We start from the raw sequence: 22,081 nt of genomic DNA, 5'->3' as shown, positions 1-22,081 counted from the left end.
TGTGAAGCAGAATATGTTTTTCATAATTAGCAGCCATCCCTCCCCGAAGGGCGGGCACCGTACACCTGCCGCAGAGGCTCCACGGGGCAGCGCGCGAGGGCGATTGGGCCAATCAGTGAATTGATCTCGCTCTGCCGAGCGCCCTTGGCTTATTAGGAGCAGCTGGTCAGCTGAAGCGCTTTGTTAGAATTAACAAGGGCGCGCGAGCAGGATGCGCCTGCCAATGGAACGAGAGGGAGCGCCCCGCTAAATGAGGCCTAATTTCGCTTCATATCGGGGCTGTTGACAGATGAGAGGCAGAGACGAGAGCTCCACTGCGCTTTGACACTGCTCGAGCACAGCAACCTGCTACCTAGATCAAAGTGTGCTTCAGACGGCCCGCGCGCGCGAAGCTTCAGTTCCAGAAGCACAAAGATGCACGCAGAGGTGACGTGGGGTTATTGTGCGCGGGTCGCTCAGATAATTGGCACAGGAGAGTGGAGGTCATGGCCTTGATTTGCAAAATGGGGTTCTACTTGTGGTGCCTGTGCCCGCTGTGCTTGTATTGTTGGTTCAAAAGTCTAAAAGGGAGCCACTATTCCTAATTGCTTAAATATAATTTTAAAAAAATTCTTCACAGTGCAATGGTTGGCGGCATAATGTGCTCCTCTGTCTAGAGAACAATAACGTTTACCACTGAGAAAACACACTGAACAGGATTTCACCCATTCACCAGGGTTCCCCTGAATAGAATTTACCAGAATAGCAAAAATAGGCATAAGCGTTGAGGAAGGGGAGAAGCAACAGCTTCGAAGCTGAGGCGGTTTGAGCGTTAGGACTTGAGTTTTCAGAGATGTCTCAGTGGGACACAGGCTTTGCGGCCTGGCCGAATAATCCGCACTTACTGTCTGACACAGTTATTGGCAGAACGGCTGGAAGTCTGCTTATTAATATTTGGTGCCAATGTATATTCTCGGGTGAATCGGGTACATCTAATACCTCGAGGTAAGAGAAGGATGATTCAGAAATCACATGAGCCACTGAATAGCAAACAAACCCTGGGCTCTCCCTCTCACAGACTCACTGCCAGGAAGGGAAAAGGTCGATGAGGGACACATACCCAATTTATATTCAGGATACAGTCCTCCTATTACTCTCTTTTCATCTGATTATTTTGAAGAGGTCACAAAGTAAAACCTAAACTTGAATATATCAGTGGCGTAACAAAATTTGAGGTGGCCTCCCTGCAAAGTACACGGACGGGGCCAGCTCGCGCTCTGGACCCAGTCAGGAGCTCTCAGGACAGGTGCCTGTCACCTGTGCGCAGTGCCTGAGTGGGCCCTCTGGAGCTCAAGGCCCTAACCCCGAACCGCAGGGGCTAATGTTACGCCACTGGAATAAATCTACACATGTGAGTTTACTCTTACACTTTGAAATAACTTTGCCACTTTTGGATATTCACTATTTACAAGTGTAAGGTCACTCAAAAGTGTACACTGAAGTATTAATTAACTATCCTGCTTGTAAACTACTTTACTGGGCGGAATCACTCGCCACCATAGCTGCTCTCTATATGAGTCACAAATGAGCCAAGAAACACAGCACTAACTGTGTACACAAATAACGTAAATGTGCATATATTGGAAAATAATCGTACAATAAACACTCTATTAAACAATGAAACAACTGAAAAGATACATTCTCATATTTATTAGAGATAACAACTGGTAGAAAGTAAATGCTGTATAATCACATCAACAAATATTTCTACATCCATCAAAACAATACAAAAACGATACAAAGACAAGAAATATTAACATCTCTGATCGCCAACTTCCACAAATACCACATTCATACCACAAACGGTTAACACAATCTAAAAACAACAAAAGAATCATAGAAATATGGGAGAACCATCCGGCTATAGTGTACAGAACGAAATCTTATAATGAATGTAATATCCACTTCTATGAGAATAGGTCAGTCTCAGTATTTTTCGAGAGTATCTGTAACAAACAATGGTTATACTAAATATCGCTATTTAAAAGAAATAAGACTTGATGAAGTGAGTGTCCTGAACAAATACACTTCTAAATGACTCATTGATTTATTAGTACAGCAGATGTAGAATATAGCGGTTCTATCTTGGTGGTCTCCACAGTGTGCGCCGATGCGTGTTTCGGTGACAACCCACAGATGAGGTTGCACCTTCCTCAGGGCGCTAAAAACATAGGGGGATCAGAGGGAGTCTTGGTATCAACAGTGGACAAATACTGTCCTAATAGGAAAAGCTCCAAGCCAAGGTATATTAATACTGCTAAGTGAAGCGCAAATCAGAGGGAACGTCCCAGGGGAATGGAATTCCTAGAAAAGGTCTTAAGGATAGTCCCTTGGACCATAGTCTTCAGGGTAGTACTGACGTAGCCAGAGACCTAGTCATACGTAGGCTAATGAAAGAAATAAGTGGAATGATATAAAGGCCTAAGAATATTCACAGGAAGAAGCCGTATGCGAGCCGTTTGAAATAGATATATGGCTCGATCAAAGTGGTCTGCGAAAAACGTCTGCGCATGTAATATGGGCGCGGTACCTGCAGATACATTGTAGACTGTCAAAAGTGTAGACATTGATGTCTCAAACCCCGGAAGAGGGCATGGAGCCTAATTTATGAGTGCAAAGTGACTACAGCCAAAAAGGAGCAGTAAGTTCAGCACCCAACATGGCCAATTACTGATAATGCAGCATCTGAATATAGAAAATAATGAAGGCTGGGACTTAAAATAAAATACCACAGGAAATAATGTTTAATTATATTTTTTTAAACTTTGAAATATATATTGAAAATTAATTTAATGTTAAAATAATGTAAATGTGATTATAAATAAATATTATTTTCTGATACAATTTTAATAACTTTTACAATTTACAAACAAATGTAACTTGAATGTAAATTATTTTACGTTTTTTTGTGTGAATTTTAATATATACATATAAACATTTTACTTTAGGTGAGATGTTTTATAATACTTAAAACATATAGATTTGATTTAATATGATACATTTAAACTAATTGCATGTTGAATTCATAATTAAGTTAATAAATCTATGGCATTTTGTTTGTTTTGTTCCGCATTTAAAATAAATATATATAATTAATGTACATTAATATTTAACACAATTTTTATTATTTTTCTTCAACTTAAATAAATGTTTTCAATTTTCTCTGTACATTACCATAGGTAGAGCTCTATCGCAGAGGTGGAGATCTCCCTATGGTAAATGATAGTGAAAAGTAAAGAAGTAAATTTACATGTATAAGGCTCTCTCCATAGAAAAGATAGGAGAAATGGAGGTTGTGAATAGCATTGTGTAGTACTATTTTAGTACTACTAAAAATATTACAGAATGCAGTTTGTGAACAGGCCCCCTAAGTATTAAATGTGTAAGGATCTCCCCATAGAAACAATAGGAAAAGTGGAGATTTACACTCGTAGGTCTGTGAATTGCATTTTGTAGCAAGCAGTATTACTGTAGTACTACTTTATTTACTATATATGCAATTTGTGAGTCACGACTAATAAATGGAGTCTATGGAGCCTATTTATAAAGGCATTGTGGAATATGTAAAGTAATTACTCATGTAGTATTCTTTCATGTACTTTTACACGTCCTTCTGAATTGGTCACAAAACATCTACTATGGTAATATTTATACATACATTTAGTACAGAAAGAAAGGAATGTGCCCCCTTTTCACTTTTACTAGAAGGCATAGATGCTCCAGGGCCGATTCACAAAGACATGTAAGAGTACCCAAAAATGTATTTCTGTAAAACTGTTTGCTATACTCATGATTGCTTTTGTGTATTTTCCCCTAATTGTTTACGACACAATGACACACATACATGGACGTGCATAATGGAAGTGAATAAAAACAGTGACAACTTCTGTGAAGAAGTGGTTAACCACCTTCGACTGAACTGCAACCTGCGGTAATTTTCACACATAATTACTGTAAATCAATATACCATGTCTACGGCTCTTTATCGGCAGAGCGCTTTCCGAAGCATCGGTTGCCTTAATAGAGATAAAGAGGCATAAGGTGACCTGCCCATGTTCATGACAAATATTGATTGGGCGCAAGAGGCCGTACTGAGCACGACTTAGTGAGTGTAATGTGCATGGAAAAAGCAATTTAACCCGCACTTGAGTGGAAGAGGCTTCTCGCCTGTTTTCCTCATCTAAGTCTTTACAGGGTTCTGAATCCTTCAACAGACATAATTTGCCTATTGGGCCCTGAATGTAAATTCCAAACCACACTTACACTTTAGCTACACTAGGCCCTGCCAAACCTGGGAGCCTTAAATTGGGAAATCTGCAGTAACAACTCCTATTTTTTGTCTTCTGATAGATGTGATACATTTTGGGCCTAACCTGGGGGGCAGCACATACCACGACACATTTCTTGGTGTGAAAAAGGGCGCTTTATTGGAAACAGGTGCACCTTACATCCAAATTCCCTTGGCCTGTGCCGTACAAAACTAAACCTCACTAAATAAAGTCTTCCTACCTTACCCCCACTCCCTCCCCTAACATGTTCCCCCCCCCCTGCAACAATTATAAACAACTGGCCCTTCCTAACTTCTCTACACCTACCTAACTAGATAACTTCTCATGTTCTTCCCATAACTGTAACCATCCAACCTTATACCAAATGAACTAGGAAAAAACGCCCCTGCAGCATAGATCACCGCACCTGTTCCAACGACAACCCCATACAAGTGTTCCCCCCCCCCCCCCCCGGATGCACCTGTTCCCCAAAAGCCAACCGAAAAGCCACACAAACCATCCAAAAGTCCCGCGCCAGCACCCCCACATGAGGATAAAACAAAACAAAGAGGGGGGTGGGAAAAAATTTACCCCACCACAAAGCCTCCCCCAGCCGGCTGTCGTGTCACGACCACCAAAATGGTGGCTCGCGACACGAAATGACCGGCTTTAAACCCACCCAGCCCAAAAACTGCCCAACGAGCCCAAAGGAGCCCAAGGCATGTCCCACGTGGTACGGCTGCCCCCCCGGCCCAAATCTCCCCGGGGGTGGCAGGCATCCCGCTGGTCGGCCGCCCCCCCCCCCCCAAAACCCCATTGGGCCTAACCTGGTGGGCAACACATACCACAACACATTTCTTAGTGTGAAAAAGGCCGCTTTATTGGAAACAGGTGCACCTTACATCCAAATTCCCTTGGCCTGTGCCATACAAAACTAAACCTAACTAAATAAAGTCTTCCTACCTTACCCCCACCACCTCCCCTAACATGTTCCCCCCCCCCTGCAACAATTATAAACAACTGACCCTTCCTAACTTCTCTACACCTACCTAACTAGGTAACTTCTTATGTTCTTCCCATAACTGTAACCATCCAACCTTATACCGAATGAACTAGGAATAAACGCCACTCGAAGGGTGTCCTAGACAACCTTCGACCCCCCCCCTTAGGAATCCGAACGCTTCGGGTATCTGTGTACCCCTATTGCCTTGTCCAATGCCTCCTTTAGCTGTATTATGTACAGTTCCATGCCATAGCGGGACAGATGAACCCCATCCTCTCTAAAGAAGTATACTGCCGCATAGCGCAATTCCGGGTGCTCCATTCTCCCTTATCGCAAAAGACCCGCATATCCCTATTGATCTTCCTACGCGCTCTGTCTATGGCCGCAGGATGCTCTGCCCCCCTCCACCTTCTCCTGGGTACAAATTCAGACCATATCACATGGCACCCGGACCACTGCCGCCGAATCTCCCTCAAATCCCGCTGCATCTGCTTCAACAAAGCCAAGCCCTTGCATTGTACCAAGTCATTCTCCCCTGGATGGATGACCAAGACATCTGGACAAATCCCCCCCCCCCGACCACCTGATTCAACATGGGAATTAATTCATGCCACCTCATGCCCCCCTTTCCCAGCCAACGACAACTGAACAGCTCAGGATCCAGTCCTAAATTAAGATCCCTGTGCCTATCCCATTCAGAGTGCTCAGCCCACTTCACAAAAGAATGTCCTATGATGAGGATCGACAGTCCTTCAACGTCCGGCCCCGCCACTGCACCTGAAAAGAGACACATGTAAACAAACGAAAACCACCTCATGCCTCCTCCTCCATCCCGTGCCCCCGCAACCTACTGTATGTCTTTAAACAATCTGACTTCCACCTCCCCAAGCGCATAAGCTCCTCCCTCCCCCATCCATTCCGCGCTGCATCCGTTGCCGCCCCTATGCGAAAAGAGTGCGTCCCAAAACGTCTGGGATCCTCCCCCAAGGCCTGCAAAGCGTGCCGTAGCACCCAGAGCAGCTGCGCCGCCGTCACCCTTCCTCCGTCTGCCCGGCGGAAAACCTCCCCGTCCTCCGCCTGCCCCCCACAAGCCAGCCTCTCCCCCCACAGCACGGGGCACACTACTCGGTCAACTACTGGGCTCAGGACCACCCACTGACCCTCGCCCCTCTGGTTGGTCTTCGCGCGCCGCAACCGGAACGCTACCTCCCACAACCGCAATTCCACCTCCCCCCACCGCAGTCCTGGCTTACCCCGTGGCCCCACGAGCTCGGACACTCAAAGCCCCGAAATACATCCACGACATCAGTGTGGAAAACAACAGGACCTCCTCCCGATTGCCGCAGATATGTGGCATGAGCCGTATCAAGCTGCCAAGAATACGTCCCGTGATGGGACGGCGCTGAGGTGCCCTGCCTCCCCTCTCTCGCACCCAGCCTTCCAACAACCGCGCACCCAATTCGCCTGCTGACGGTGCGTAGCCCCATAACATCTTAAACGCTATGGCTGATAATTTGCCGGCAATCGTCCCCTTCGACCGTCCCCTGTCCATCAGTGCCAACATAAACTGCACCACCTGCTCACTCCGCACCCAATGATTGTCATGCCGGACCGCCCCGCACTCCAAGAACTCCCGCCACGCCTGCACGTATGCCTTCCATGTGGACGGAGCCACCGACTGCCTTACCAATTGCGCGACCCTCTCTCTCCTACGGATCACAGCCCCGCTGGCACCGGCGTTTTGCACTTGTCCACTTCTGTGGCTAGCCCATGGAACCTCTGCCACTGTGAACGAGACACAGCATCCGCAATGTCATTGTCCACCCCTGGCACATGACGTGCTTGAAACAGAATGTCATGTTCCAAACATTGCATTACAAACACCCTCAACAGTTTAAGCACCTGCAGATCCCGAGCCGACTGTCGATTCACGACGTGCACCACCGCCATGTTATCCACCTTGAACAGCACCTTTTTATGCGCGAGCTCCTGCACCCACACCGACACCGCCACCACCAGAGGAAACCGCTCCAAAAATGCAATGCTCCTCCCCCCGTTCTGCCAAGCTAGCGTCCAGGTCTCCGCACACCAGCTCCCCTGCCAGTACAGCCTGAAACCCCCCACCCCTGCAGCATCCGAGGAGATGGTCACGTCCCATTCCCATTCCTCCGGGGGAGCCATGGGGATACCATTGAAACGCTCCAAAAATGCCCGCCACATACGCAGATCCTCCTTCGTACCCGCAGACAATCGCAAGTGGTGGTGCGGTAATGTCAACCCGGACAAGGACAGCCCCAAACACCAGCAAAACATACGTCCCGCCCGCACCACTCGGCACGCAAAGGTCAAATGCCCCAACAGAACCTGCACCTCTCTCACTGTCACCTTCTGCTTCCCCAACAGTGTATCCACCAACACCAGCATATGCATCTTCTTGTCCCTCGGCAATCGTGCCTCCATAGCCTCCGAGTCCAGCTCTATCCCCAGAAATGACAGCACCGTGCTGGGACCTTGTGTCTTCTCTGGCGCCAGGGGCACACCCAGGTAGCCCATGAGCTCTGTAAAACTGTCCAGCTGCTGCTGGCAGTCCGCCGAACCGGGCCGTCCCACCAGGAAGAAGTCATCCAAGTAGTGCGTCACCGTCGCGTGCCCCGTGCGCCATGAAAAAGCCCACTGCAGAAACGTGCTGAAACGTTCGAACAACGCGCAGGAAATTGATCACCCCATGGGCAATGCCTTGTCCACAAAAATAGAGCTGTCAAACTGTATTCCCAGCAGTTGATAGTCTACCGGATGCACTGGCAACAGCCGGAAAGCGGACTTGATGTCACACTTCGCCATGAAAGCGCCGGACCCCACCGACGCCACCAGACGCCGCGCCACATCGACCGAAGAGTAAGATACCGACGACAATTCGGCCGCTATGTAATCATTGACCGACGCCCCCTCGGGCCATGACAGATGTTGGATCAGCCGATATTGTCCCGGCTCTTTCTTCGGCACCACCCCTATTGGGGAGATGATCAAGTCCTGAATAGGGGCCCCACGAAAGGGGCCTGCCATCCGCCCCTCCCGGACCTCTTTGCCCAGTTTCACCCAAACCACCGCCTTATGCGTCTGGGCAGATTTCAAGTTCTCAGACCACCGAGCGATCCGCGGACCCTCGTACCCCAGCCGGAAACCCTCCCGAAACCCCTGTCACAACAGCCCTGCGTCCTCGGTCCGTGGATAAGACGCCAAGAAGGGTTCCAGCCGGTCCAGTAACTGGCGTATGAGCCTTTTCCCAAAGTCCCCTGTCCCCCCCCCCCTACCACCCCTGCCCCCAGACAGTTGCCCTGCCGGAGCAGACTGCTGCCCTTGGCTGCCCCCTGTCCCCCAGCAATGCACCACTGGGTGGCGCTTTCCGCATTTAGAACATTTGTGGAGGAACTTGCAGTATTGCCGCGCGCAAGCTCCCTTGTTGTAATCCCAGCACGCTCCCACATTGGCCCCCCAGTACTCTCTCCTTGCCCCACCCCCGGGTGGGACGTCCGGGTGGGACGGGCTGGAAAGGGGCTGGAAAGGGGCGAGGCGCAAGCGGTAGGCCGCTGGCTGTGTAAATCGTTTTCCCAAACTTAGCCCCGCCCATCGTCTGCTGGAACAGATCTGAGTCGATCTCTCCCCATTTTGCCTCCGGGTCCCAGGCCAAGCGCGCTCGAAACTCCTCGTCATAGTGCGACCAGGCATAACCCCCATACATCACCTGCGCCCGACGGATCACGTCCATGTATTTAAACAACGCAACGGACCTTTCCGGGTACTTGTTCACAGTACACACTCGCAAAGATCAAAAACGCAGCCGACCAGTTCTCTATATTCAAGGGCACCTTGGGCCGCCAAGCCAGCTCCAGCTCTTCCTCCTTAGACCCCCTCCTTTGCCGTTAGCTCCCTATGCAGGAGCTTCAAGATGTCCACATACTCTCCCTTCCAGATCTTTTCTGTGGTGGCCAATGACAGATGTGCCCCCAGGGGCTTCGCAATGCCCATATTCGGGAGTTTGCCCACCGGCACCTCATGACTCTCCTTCCCCTCCATACCCTTAGCGGGTGTCCCCCCAGCCCCCTTGTCACGCGCGCCCCTGTCCCCTTGGTCCCTGCGTCATCCGTCCCCACGCCTGTGTCCCGCATGTACGTACCCTTGCTCAAACGCACCCCCCATCGTCTCCCCTCGCATCCGTGCCCACCGATACCCCCACCTGTGCAGTACCGCCCGACCCCCATCCCCACTGCTTGCCTCGCCTTACCTGGCGTCAAGGTTGGCGTCCGCACCGGATCCCACCGCCTAACCAGTTGCGCAGGAGGGGCTGTCACTCTCTATGCCTGGAATCGCTGGGGCTGCAAAGAACTAGCACAAGCATTATTCCGCTCCCCCCTCCCCCTCCTGACCCTCCCGGATCTCCCCCTCTTCCACACTCTCCTCATCCCAAATGTATGGGCCGCCCTCCTCGGACTCCAGCCCTGTCGGCACATGTTCTGGCCACCGATCGCCCTCTACGGGCTCCAGCCGGCTCAACCCCGCCTGCTCCCTACATGTGTGCAGCAATTCCTCCAAGTCTACACTCCCGCTCATTCGCCCTGTGAGCCGCTCCTCGTGGGCCCTATCTGGACTATTGAAACTCCGGCCCCCTCCCCCGAAGGCCGCATCAACCCTGCTGAGTGAGGCTGGCGGGGAACTACCGCCCCGCCTCCTGAATGGCGCACTCGCCGGGTCCCTCGTGGGAGCGTGACTGCCCGCATAAGGCAGAGCCGGCCCATCCCCTCGGTGGATTGGAGCCGCATGAAGCTCTCCCGAGCACCTCGCCAAGCCTACCTTTCGAAAGAAAGAAGTGGCGTCCGACATGCCGGTGTTAAACCTATCCCCCGACCCGCCGCACCCCCCAGCGTCCCCCCCAAACCCCCCTGCCCCTACCACCCCCACCCCAGAGGACTGTCCCCCTCGCCGCAACGGCGTAGCCCACCCCGCCCCCAGGGTCCTACCCCTACCCCAGCCGCTCCACCCCATATCCCCCCATCCCCCCCGTCGCTCCACGCCAGTGACTCCAGCTCCCACCACACCGCGCTGACCCCTGACGACCCCCCCCCCGCTGCCCCGGCACCTCCCCCACAACCCACTCCCCTGCCCCATCCCACCGCACCCCGCGTCCGGCCCACTCTCACCCCCACCCCCCACCCCCCTTCCCAGCCCTTTCCCCACCTCCAACGTGGGCCGGGGATCCCCCCGCACCTGCTCCCTGCCCCCCCCTGTGGTGCCCCCCACCTTGCTCCCAGTACTCCGCTCCCCCCGGCCCCCGTGAGTAATCCCTCCCCCCTTTTTCTACGGGGCCCTTCCCCCCCGGTGGCCTGGCCTGCAACCCCCCGCTCCTGCCCCCCTCCCCTGACCCCCCCCACACCCTCAAGCCTGCGGCCTCCCAACTGTTGGGCTCCCCACCGGGCTTCCCCCCCGCCCCCACCCCTTCACCCTCACTCTCTATCAGTAATGGCGAGGCTGCCCCGCTGGGCCCCTTGTGCCCTGTAGCAGCTCCCCCACCCCTCGGCTTCCGCCTGTCCCCCTCCACCCGCCCTCGGCCCCCCGCTGTCCCTGCTTTACTGTCGCCCCTCCCGCTCCTTTTTGAAAGCCAATGCCGGCCTCCTCCCTTGCCGCCTCCCTGCCCTCGGGCGCTTCACTGGGGCCGCCGCGTGCACCACGCGGCCTCGCCCCCCCGCATCCGCCGGGGCGCGCTTCTGCGCCTGCGACGGGTCACATGCGAGCACCGCTGCCGCCACTCCACTCGCGGCGCGTCTGGGGGGGCCTTACCTTCACATCGGGCCGCACGCGATCCATGCGGACCGTGTCCTCCAGTAAACGCAGCGCCTGAACGATGTGCAGATCCTCCCACTGGGCCATCGCCGCCACGTCTCAATATACTGCCTTTCACCGCTGCAACAGCCGCCCAAACGCGTAGTCCCGTCGCACGCCGCTAATGCCGTAGGCGATCTCAAAGCCCCCGCTACTCCGCACAACGCGTCGCAGTTCAGGCCACAAAAATGTACCCCACCACAAAGCCTCCCCCAGCCAGCTGTCGTGTCACAACCACCAAAATGGTGGCTCGCGACACGAAATGGTCGGCTTTAAACCCACCCAGCCCAAAAAACGCCCAACAAGCCCATAGGAGCCCAAGGCATGTCCCACGTGGTACGGCTGCCCCCCCCGGCCCAAAACTCCCCGGGGGTGGCAGGCCTCCCGCTGTTCGGCCGCCCCCCCCAAAACCCCATTCTAACGCTACAATGAGTCCGTTTCATGTCTACTGTTCTCCCCTGTCGTGTATAGCCCTTGTGGCTGTGCTTCGGCCATCGTAGGAGCCTGCCCTGGTCAGGGCAGAGGTTGTGAGCAGCTGGGTCCTTTTCTAGCAGACCCTACTATGTCTGCTGTGCTACCGGGCCTACCTCCCTATTCATTCTGGTACCTGACCCTGTGTGTGGAAGTGATTCTAATGGTCAGGTGTTGGGGCTACAGCATCCACACTTTTCATTGATACGCTTTCTCTGGAACTTAATGTGTGGGGTGGGTGTGGCTAACCCACCTGCTTGGGCAAAAGGGGCAAAAGCACAACTGGATTTGACTTCGTTCCAGTGATGAGTTCCTCTGCCCACGAATGGCGTAGGAATAGAAGGTTGTCCGGAAGTAAAGTTACCTCTCCATTTAGAGAGCGCTGGCTCCTCCTCCTCCTGATCCACAGAAATTATCCTTGACTGGTCATTATTATTCCTTGGCTCAAAGAACAGGTATAGAGTCTCTGAACTATCCTTGCTCATAACCTTTCTAGTGGCATTTGGAGGAAGGTCTCTAAGCTTTATTCAATTTCTTGTATTTTGTTTTAATTTTTTGAGATAACCCAACTATCACAATCGAGTTAGGGTGCCTCTTCCTCCAAAGACCTCCCTTTAGTTTTTTAGTTTAACAAAATCAGCCACTGTAACATCTTGACTAAGTTTCAGACTACATCCCGTAAAAACGTATTATTTGTTCATTTAAATTAAGTGGCAGCATCACCACTCAGTATCCTGCAGTCAAAGACCCTTCAGTTCAGAAAATCACAGGGTTTGAGAGCGCAAAATGGCTTATTACAATGTACGAAACCTCTTATATAATTTGGAAAATTCATTCTGAATCTCAAAAGGGATTTTGCACCTCATTCTGAATTACATTTAGGAGGTGGCATACAATGGGCAATCCTTCCTAATTGCGATTTGCTGTGAGATATATCAAGGGTTTTTGATCACAATTGCTGTCACCAACCATTAAAAAGTTACAGACACATCGAAGGAGGTGGTAACTGATTGGCAAAGTTGTCTGTCGGGAATTCCGCATGTCCTTGGATACTCAAACATCTCAGAGCTACGCATGGAAATCAGCATAAACCATGGCTTTCTAAGTGTAAACCTCACTCTGAACTGAGAGATTATGGGCCAGTGAAAAATCTGCCTTTTGATGGTGGTATTCAATATGCGAAATATGAGGGTGTATGGATACTCTTCACAATCGAAACACATACTATTGTACACATTTGCTGGCACTAACGCCAGGAGCATAGATTGGGTGTAAAAACCTCTGGGGAAGTTAAGTAATGCTCACAAAGATGCAATTCTGTTGGTGTTCACTGCCTTCCTAACAGCCACCCACTGCCAGGGCCATGGATCCAAAGAAAGACCCATTTCCTGCCCCTACCCCTAAGCGTAGTATGGTTGAAAATGCACATATTGATGGATCCTTGTGCAGTTGAAAGACCCATCTGTAAATCAGGATTTTTTTGTGCATGTACATTTAACTTTTACTTTATGAAGCCCGCCTATAAATTGGGTGTCAGGTGGAAGGAATGCTATTTTATCTTATGTTGTCAGGAATTTGCAGGGTGATATAAATATGAATACTCCATCCCACTCCAGCAAAGAAGAAGGCATGTACTCGAAGATGTAAGGTATGGCTTTCTTTATTATATCAGGTCTCACACGACCCCATGGCTAGAGAGACGCGTTTCGGCTTCACAGAAGCCTTTATCAATATATACACCTTCAGTGGTATAGTTTGTTTTGATGATGGTCATTTAGGGGCTTAATAACAGCGTTTCCCTACATTTGAGCCACTTACTCTTGGAGTACATTTGACTACTCCGGTGCACCTTCTAATACATTTCGTTGACTTATTGTAAAACACACTTATGCGCGCCTGTGTTAATCTCAAAAACATTTTAGCCAAACTCCCTGCCACAAATCAGGAGCAGGGCCCTTGCAAATGACCAAGAAATCTACCGTAGATTCTGCTATCAGCGTTCCCTAAAACATAACCATTTTCCCAATTTAAAAAGTCCATCTTTTAAGAGCAACGATTTTTTGACTGCTTTAGCTGTCCCAAAGGCCTATTGATACCAATCTACAGTTTGGCATTACCTTTCAGCTGTTGCATTGGTTAAGTTACATTAAAACAGCCCTGGGGGAGTTGGGTTAACCTCAGTTGTTTAGTACCCCAGAGCTAATTAGTAAATCAGACATAGGCTGGGTGAAAGAGGCTTTCAGATTAACTACTTGAGAAGCTAGGCTACATGTAGCTCAATCCAAAGATAGTTATGAGCACTTTATGATGGTGAAATCTTTGAACAAAAGGGAAATGTACTTAACTTTGGACATGACTTCTCATCATAGCTGCTAACTTCCATTTTAATCTGTTTCCACAGCTGTTGATGGGGTGGCATATTACATTAGACTGTCCTTTTTAGGGCTCGCGCCCTAGTGTTGCAGTGCGCAGCCCTGCTCGCGCAGGCGAGAGCCCTTTTTTAGGGGGTTTTAAAACAGCCTGGAATCGCACACGCTCGTGCGTGTGCTTTTCCTTTTGGCTTCTGCGATTGGCCTTTGAGTGCGTGTATTTCCCAAAGACGGCACGCAATAGGCCAAGGCGGATGCATTGCTCCGCCCATGGCCTATTGGTGTCTATTACGAGCACCAAAAGCCATGTGGTTTCAATTATCGTGCCCAGACATGGACGCGATAATTGGAAACACATGTTCGATGTGGCGCGCGCGCGCATCACTCGCGGTCCTGTTTTTTTAGGTCTCACCTAGTTTGTTTACACGCTGCGACACAGTCTGGAAATAATGAAAACGAGCAACACCTGCTCCGTTTTCACAGCTATCCCCTATTACGGGATTATACTTAAGTCACGTGTGGGCAGTCTTAAAGTATTAGTTGCTCCTAACGTCTGCCTGCTAACTTGAATGTTGCCTCTGGAGCATTGACCGCTGATGGATGAGTAGAGCGGCCCAGGGACTACGTGAATAGTACACTGTCTTCTTCCAAATGCCGACCCCATCCCCCACCACTCCCCAATGTTTGAGGAAGCTGTTTGGACGGCGACATGGGCCAGATATCAGTGTGATTAAACAAGCAGGCAGACGGCGCATTTGCTAAATCTATCCTGAACAAAAATAGTTCTCAACACTCAGTGGTCTTTTTAATACTTCTACAAAGTGTAGTTTTCCAGACCATTTCGAGGAGCTTTGCTGCTTCTATCTACTCATTAATGGATATGTGGTTGGTATGTCTATATATGGCATTTTCTTCTTGTACAATAACTAGGTTATCTTTTTTAATATAATCTGTTTATTGAGATCTTGTAAAGCATTTAACAGGAAAAAAAATTTAAAAAGAAGAAACGTAATACATTCACCTGATACATCGTAGGCCATGCCTGCAAGCAGCATCGCCCAAGAACTACGTTAACTATTAATTAGGGGTGTGTTGAAGTTTACGTACGATCTTTTGGAGTAAGTACACACAATTTTGGAAATATTATGCAAAATCCAGGTCTGTTGTTTAGCGCTATATTTTAGTGTGAATGTGTCTTTGCATCACTATAAAGTCAGCAAGGTGCATCCAACAGAAGATAGAGGCAGGTATAAGGTGGAGTGGAAGCTTTTATTGTGTACACCTCAGCCACAACTAGCTCTAACTGTCACCACAGCATCCAATAGACCGGGAGCAGCTTATTCTAGAATCTGATGACGCTAAGATAATAATGTTCTAGTATATTCCTGCTGGCAATCAAGTGAGTAAGATGCCACACATACCCCTATTTTAAAAAGAAGGCAAATTACCCAAATAAATATACACTGCATGTAATATGAAAACAAGCATTTGCAATGCAATAGGTCTTGCATTAATAAAAGTTTTAGCTATTGGCGTTGCACATTATAATGCAACGCCAATGCCCCAAGCTTTCAGTAATGCGAGACCTATTGCATTGCAAATGCTTGTTGCTCAAGTTACAGGATTTCTGCACCGGACACTTTGCATATTCTTTTTATTTGCCCTAACTGGCCAACCTTAAGACAAAAGTATATTCGCCCCCTTTGTGCTCCTCTGGATTTTCTTATGTGAGACCAGCCTTACTTTACTTGCAACTTTTGGATTCACAGAAGACTTGTTGCTTTTTATCCCAGCTTTTGGCAGGGGTGCATTTTGCTAACTTGAGAAATTAACTGTGACCGTGAGCTATTTTATAAATGTACTGCCCATGTAGATTGGTTAAAATTCGTTTGGATTATTGGTTTTAGGTGGTTCCTATTACTTCCTACTTACATAGTGGACCCTTATATGGAGGTTTTTGTTTGTTTGGTTTCATCAGGATAAGCCCTGGCGCCTTTTTATACAGTATTTTTTAACATGTTTTTTCCTGTACATAGGTATTTTTAGCAATGCATTTTTATCTTTTCAAAGGTTGCACTTTAAAAATGTGCTGTAAATTAAGATACTAGGGGCCATATGTAGGTAGCCTAACGTTTACCGCTTCATAAATACCGAATTTTACCGATTCGGTATTTATGAATCGGTAAATGATATGTAGGTAATCTATCGGTAATATTTACCGATTCGGAATGGGTCAGTAATTTAGAATCGGTATTTACTGATTCGGTAATGATGCATACCTTCTCATTGATTCCTATGGGCCAGGAGGCCCATAGGAATCAATGGGAAGCCAGTTACCATTACCGAATCGGTAAATACCGATTCGGTAATGGGGGGAGCACAATCAAGGGTGGCAGGGTGTCACAGTGACACCCTGTTGCACCCCTGATTCCTGCATGTGTGCACATGTGGCGCACATACATGCCCTAAGGGCATGTATGTCTGCCACATGGCACTGTTAGTCCAGCAAAATATTGCTTTTTGCAATGTATTCGGTATTTAGCACCAACATATATTTGGTGCTAAATAACCGAATTATTTTCCCTACACATCACTCATTTGAGTGTCACCTACATATCATTTCAGGATTCGGTATTTACCGAATCGGTAAAATTACCGATTCGGTAATTTTACCGATTCAGTAAATTACCGAATCCTAAAATGTGCCCCCTACATAGCAAAAGCCTAAATACCGGTCGGTAACGGGATATTTACCGAAAATCGGCCGTTACCGACCGGTATTAGGCTTCCTACATATGGCCCTAGATGATTTGTGGATGTTTAATTTATTCATGTGCTTTTATGGATTATTCAGGCCAAATAAAGAATTTATTGATTGATTGAATTGTTTGGGTCATCCTACTCCAGTTATTAGGTTGTTGGGGTCAACTCCCTTCAGCGATTGCTGTAAGACTGTTAATAATGCTGTTGACTTTGTTGATCAGGCCAGAAAAATGAACTTCTCTGAAACTTATGTTATTTGATTTTTGTTATATGATTTGATCTCCAGAGGAGTTCTTCGATTACAACACCAGAGGTTCATTGTTTTTAGCATGAGGCGGAAACCTTTTGGTGAATGCAGAAGCCATCTTGAAATAAAGATCTCCCCTTCAAGATGTGATCAATTATTGCAGGTTTACTACTGCTCCTGCCACTCATGCTGTCCTCCATACATACACAAGAGGCTCACATAACTACCGGATGTTAGTTGGTGCCCCCTGAGTGATCAGCACACACACAAACACACAATACTCATTGCCCTGCTTATGCCCCATTCCATTGCAAGGTCCATTATTTAAGGGCTCGTATACTGGCAGTCATATAAATGCTTAGTGCTGCTTACAGCCGCAGCAAAAAGCCCTGTGTGTCCTCAATATTAAAGTGAGTGGTCGACTGTGCTTTATGGTAATCTACACAGTAATGTCCTTTTTATGATCACATGCGTGTAATAACCCTGCAGCACCTGTACCTTGCTCAAGAAAAGCAGCGACGCTTCAGATGTTACATACTAATTGCACAGGGTTGGACTCTGCACCATTCATTTAACCCTCAATATCACAGATGCTCCAAGATACATTTTTGTGATAGACAATGTTTTGTCAACCACAGATGCATGTGCGTGACTTTAATTTGTGGTCTGTGCCTTGCTGTGAAGGACTGGACATAATTTCTCTCTCTGTCTCTCTTGCTCTTTGTCTCTCTTGCTCTCTGTCTCTCTTGCTCTCTGTCTCTCTTGCTCTCTGTCTCTCTCGCTCGCTCTCTCTCTCTGCCAAGGAAAGGGTGATTACTCTTAATAGCCATAGCATCTGCAGTGAAGTACACACGGAAACTGTCAGATGTCTCCTTAAAAGAACTCCAAAAAAGGAAGAAAAAACCCAGCAGAAAGAAAATATCTTTGGCTACACAGGGAAATCTTGTTTGAATCTGAGGCAGAAGAATAGCCAAACTACTCTGAGGAAGTAGTTGGCAAGAGCCAAGCAGCAAGAAAACCTTCAGAAAAATCCAACAAGAATATCTGGAGAAAAAAGGCAAACATTTTCAGGTACATTTTTCAGCTGGAGGGGGTGATAAATGCGTTTACAAATTGACTTTAAATGTCTTTCAACGCATCCAACTAGATCCTTAAGGGGCATATTATCAATTAGACCAACTCCTCTCCCCAACCTTTGTTCCTATGAAGCCAATCCGTTCACATAAAGAGCTTAGGGGCATAATATCAAGACAGGCGATACAATTATCGCCGCTTTAGTAGCAGAAAACTGCCGCTAAAACGGCGATAATGGGCTTGATAATATGCTCTATGGAATTCCAATAGAAGCCCATGTTAGATGTGAAGGACATCTAACCTGAGCTTCAATTGGAATTCTATAGAGCATATTATCAAGCCCATTATCGCCGTTTTAGTGGCAGTTTTCTGCTGATAAAGCGGCGATAATTTTATCGCCTGTCTTGATAATATGCCCCTAAGCTCTTTATGTGAACAGATTGGCTTCATAGGAACAAAGGTTGAGGAGAGGAGTTGGTCTAACGGCTAGGGCGCTCGACCTCGGACCTGGGTTCGAGTTTCGGTAATGACGGCAAACATCCTGTGATTCTGGGCAAATCACTTAATCTCCCCTTGCCTAAAAAACAAGCATTGGCATAGCCAATAGGTCTCGCCTTTGGGACCTTATAATTGTTTAACCATGCAACAGTTAATGTTGGTGCACCAGGGATATTGAGCTGCATAACTAAATACTTATACGGTCCCAAAAGCTTGTTTTTCTAGGCATGGATGCCAACAGAAACAGTCATCTTTTCACCTATTTTTTAGTTAGCAATGTTTGTTTAAGAAGGAAGTAATGTCACCCATTGTAGTTTTTCCAATTTCAATCTCAAGGTTATGGGTTCACTCTGTCAACAAAAGGATTTGATTCACTCATAACCATGAAACTGAGCCCACGTGAGGGAAGTGGGATTCAAAGGCCTGCAGACCAAGTTTGTTCAGAATATCTGATTTTTCAGAACTACTATATTATGCAATTTATAACCACTCTCCGTATTTCAACAACCAGTTCGGAAGAAAAATATATTTTATTGGAAGTGCTTGCTGTGCTGGGGCCCAGAAGCACTGTACAGAACAGAAATTATTACACAATTTGGCAGATAGTACATTATCTTGCTGGTTTTCAAACTTGCGATGTGAAAGTCGCACAAGAATTTCAGTAGCAGGTACATACCCCATTGAATTATTTTAGCATCTTAGAAAGTCAAAAGTCGGTGACAAACAGAAAAGAGCCCAATTTCTTAATGCATAATGTAGCAAATTTGAAAAACAGACATCCTGGACTAATTTAAGGCTAGTGTTTTTTGCTTGTGGCTGATTATCTTTGTCACATTTCCAGAGAAAGGAGACTATACATATCTGAAGGATTAACAATTATTTACAATGTAGGTTATTTCCTTAAATGTATCTGTATTCCCCACTAAAAATGATCATGTCGGTGTATATTGTATTTTTTCTTACCGATGTATACATTGTCAATAAATATGGCCTTCGTGATGGCAGTCCCAGCAGCAGACCTACTCTAGTGCTATCCGTTTCACTGTCCTGTATCCAACCGAAAGGTGCGTCCCAGACAGCGATGGGCGATGACAAAGCAGTTCTCTGCGCCCTGCCTCCGTCTGTCTGGCAGAACTGATCCTCAAGAATGAATGCGCACCTCCATTCTTTTAAATCCAATAGCATGCTTACTGAAGGTCAGTCAGACCGGGGCCCTCTTCAGTGAGCATCACAGTACTCACTAAAACATTAACAGGGCAGTGACCTAGCCCAGGCATCCGCTGTGCTGAGCAGGCAGCGCGCCCGGACACACACGGGCACACACTCGCTCGCCGAACGAGGCGCAATGATTCTTTAAATGGACAATCAATACTCGCCGGTTTACGAGCGCGCAGAGCGGGCACAACGAATTCTGCCAATATGCAGGCGCGCAGGGACATTATTATGAGGCTCACTATCAATAAGACCTGTTCTGCAGTGATTTCAGTGCCACCCTCCAGAAGGTCAGAAGGCAAGGGCAGCTCAGGTCCAGTGGCGTAACGAAACTTGAGGGGGCCCCCTGCAAGGTACGTGGAGGGACCCCCTCCGGACACAATCAGGAGCTCTCCCAGGCCCGTAGCCAGAATGATATTTTTAGGGGGGCATGGCCCTCAGCTATGAGGAAACATTAAGGCTGTGCACTATACGTATATTCTTTCCCAAGTATTTGTAGGGGAAATGTACAGTATGCAAGATTTGAAATTGCACTGCTTTTGGGTGCTTTTTCACACAACAGAAATTCTATCTTGGTTGGGTTGAGCTTCTGCTAGGTGCTGGGCATCCAGGTTTGCATGATATGCAGGCAGTGTTTGAGGCACTGTAAAACTGTTTTTCATCGGTGTGTTGAAGGAAGCAGAGCGGTCCAGAAATATCAGGAGGCAGTGATAACATCATCTGGGATTAGGAGGGTATTATTTACGACGTGTAAGGTAGTAGTCTCAAAGCTACAGCATGATCTGAAGCTAGACTGGTAGTCGTACATAGGTAAATGGCTTCATATTCAAGTGCAAGGCATTCACAAATGGTGACCATGCAATAGTAAATTAATTTAATTATGCACAGACCCTTGGCTGGTGTTAAAGTCTACTCCTCCTGTCCCTAAACTGCAAGAAGTGGGACTCAAACTTTCTGGCGGCTGTCTGCCTGGAGGACTGACAGACCAGGATCGCAGCCAGAGCTCTGTCATTGATGTAAAATCGCCAGTCGTGCTGGGATGTGAGGCAGTGTGCTCCCAACCCCCCTTCTGTCGGTCTCGACTTTCTTGTTTGCCCCATTGAAGGAGATATGACTTCTAGAAATGTTTCTAAGTCTGAACGTAGAGGGCTACGCCAGGATCCATGCAAAACAGCATCCGATCAACCTTGAGGCCTTCCGAGGCATGGACTTCAAACTTCGCTCGCTCGCTTTCCCGCCTTCGTCGACAATCGCACCGCGATTCCGCTCATAAGCAACCCACCGTCATCAAACACCACTTCAGATCCAGCTTGCCCCGCCGATGACTCTTCAGAGACCACATTTTCCCCATAAAACTTTCTAAGTAAGAAGGTAAACCTTCCACTGGCAGGAACCTAGTCCCTGCATCTGACCCACTCTCCATCAAGGTCGTCGTTAACTTTTGATTTTGAACTGGTCTAACACGATCAGATGCCCACGATTGATGCTTATTCGTATCTCCGGTTCTACTTATTTGATTTGTATTGCTTTGGTATAGTCTTGTTTATTAAAATGTACTATATTTTCCTAAATTGGCTTGGGATTTTTGTTTTGTTGTGTTTTCACTTTATTACTGTTTGAGTACTGCATAAATACTATACACATTACCTTAAAGGTAAGACTGACTGTTGTGTAGCAAGCTACCAGAGAGTTAAGCATAGGTTTATTTAGTGACTCTAGTGCTTTATGCTGATAAGGCTTGTGATTATTATTTGAGGTGGGTTTTCACTCTCAAGCAATACTCCAAGTTCTTACAGCAAGCAAAACTGGGAAACCAAGGCTGCTGAGCTTGTGTTAAATTCAATCATGGGTAGGTATTCAAGGCACTGTCTTAACAATGTTCGTTTAGACTGCCTTGAATACCCACCTCTGTAAAATCCATTATGACAGATGTTAATTGTGAATGATGCCACCAGATCTAAAAGAATGTGGACACTGAGAGCCAGCATACACCTCTCCTCTCGGGTTACCCAGATTCAACAGCACTATCAGTCCCATTCTATAATGTGGAAGAAAGTCTGCATATACATGATGGGGGAGACCGTGCTGTGCTATGCGATACTGACTCGAGACCAAGATGCCCAATCTAAAGCTTATTTTGAAATGGGAAGGAGAGAAATAGTGTGGTAGCTGCAAAGGTGCATTGAATCAAGGGGTCACAACATTTTCCTTTCCTCTCCCACTTTTATTTATTTCCTCCCATCTTTGCCTGTTGTCCTGCCTC

The 22,081-nt window shown here is 47.8% G+C and overlaps 1 long non-coding RNA gene across 3 annotated transcripts in view; it reads left to right on the top strand.

Annotated features, from left to right (window-relative positions):
- Positions 1-202: 202 nt before the first annotated feature.
- Positions 203-22,081, top strand: part of LOC146817721 (uncharacterized) — a 390,429-nt gene continuing 368,550 nt past the window's right edge. For all 3 annotated transcript variants that reach the window (XR_014962569.1, XR_014962568.1, XR_014962570.1), the window contains exon 1: positions 203-426. This is a non-coding gene — a long non-coding RNA (uncharacterized LOC146817721). The remainder of the gene's footprint in view (positions 427-22,081) is intronic.

Source organism: Triturus cristatus, chromosome 6 (genome assembly GCF_964204655.1).
Source record: "Triturus cristatus chromosome 6, aTriCri1.1, whole genome shotgun sequence".
Taxonomy (NCBI): domain Eukaryota; kingdom Metazoa; phylum Chordata; class Amphibia; order Caudata; family Salamandridae; genus Triturus; species Triturus cristatus.
The sequence above is the reverse complement of the archived record's forward strand: the minus strand, read 5'-3'. Positions and strand labels throughout refer to the sequence as shown.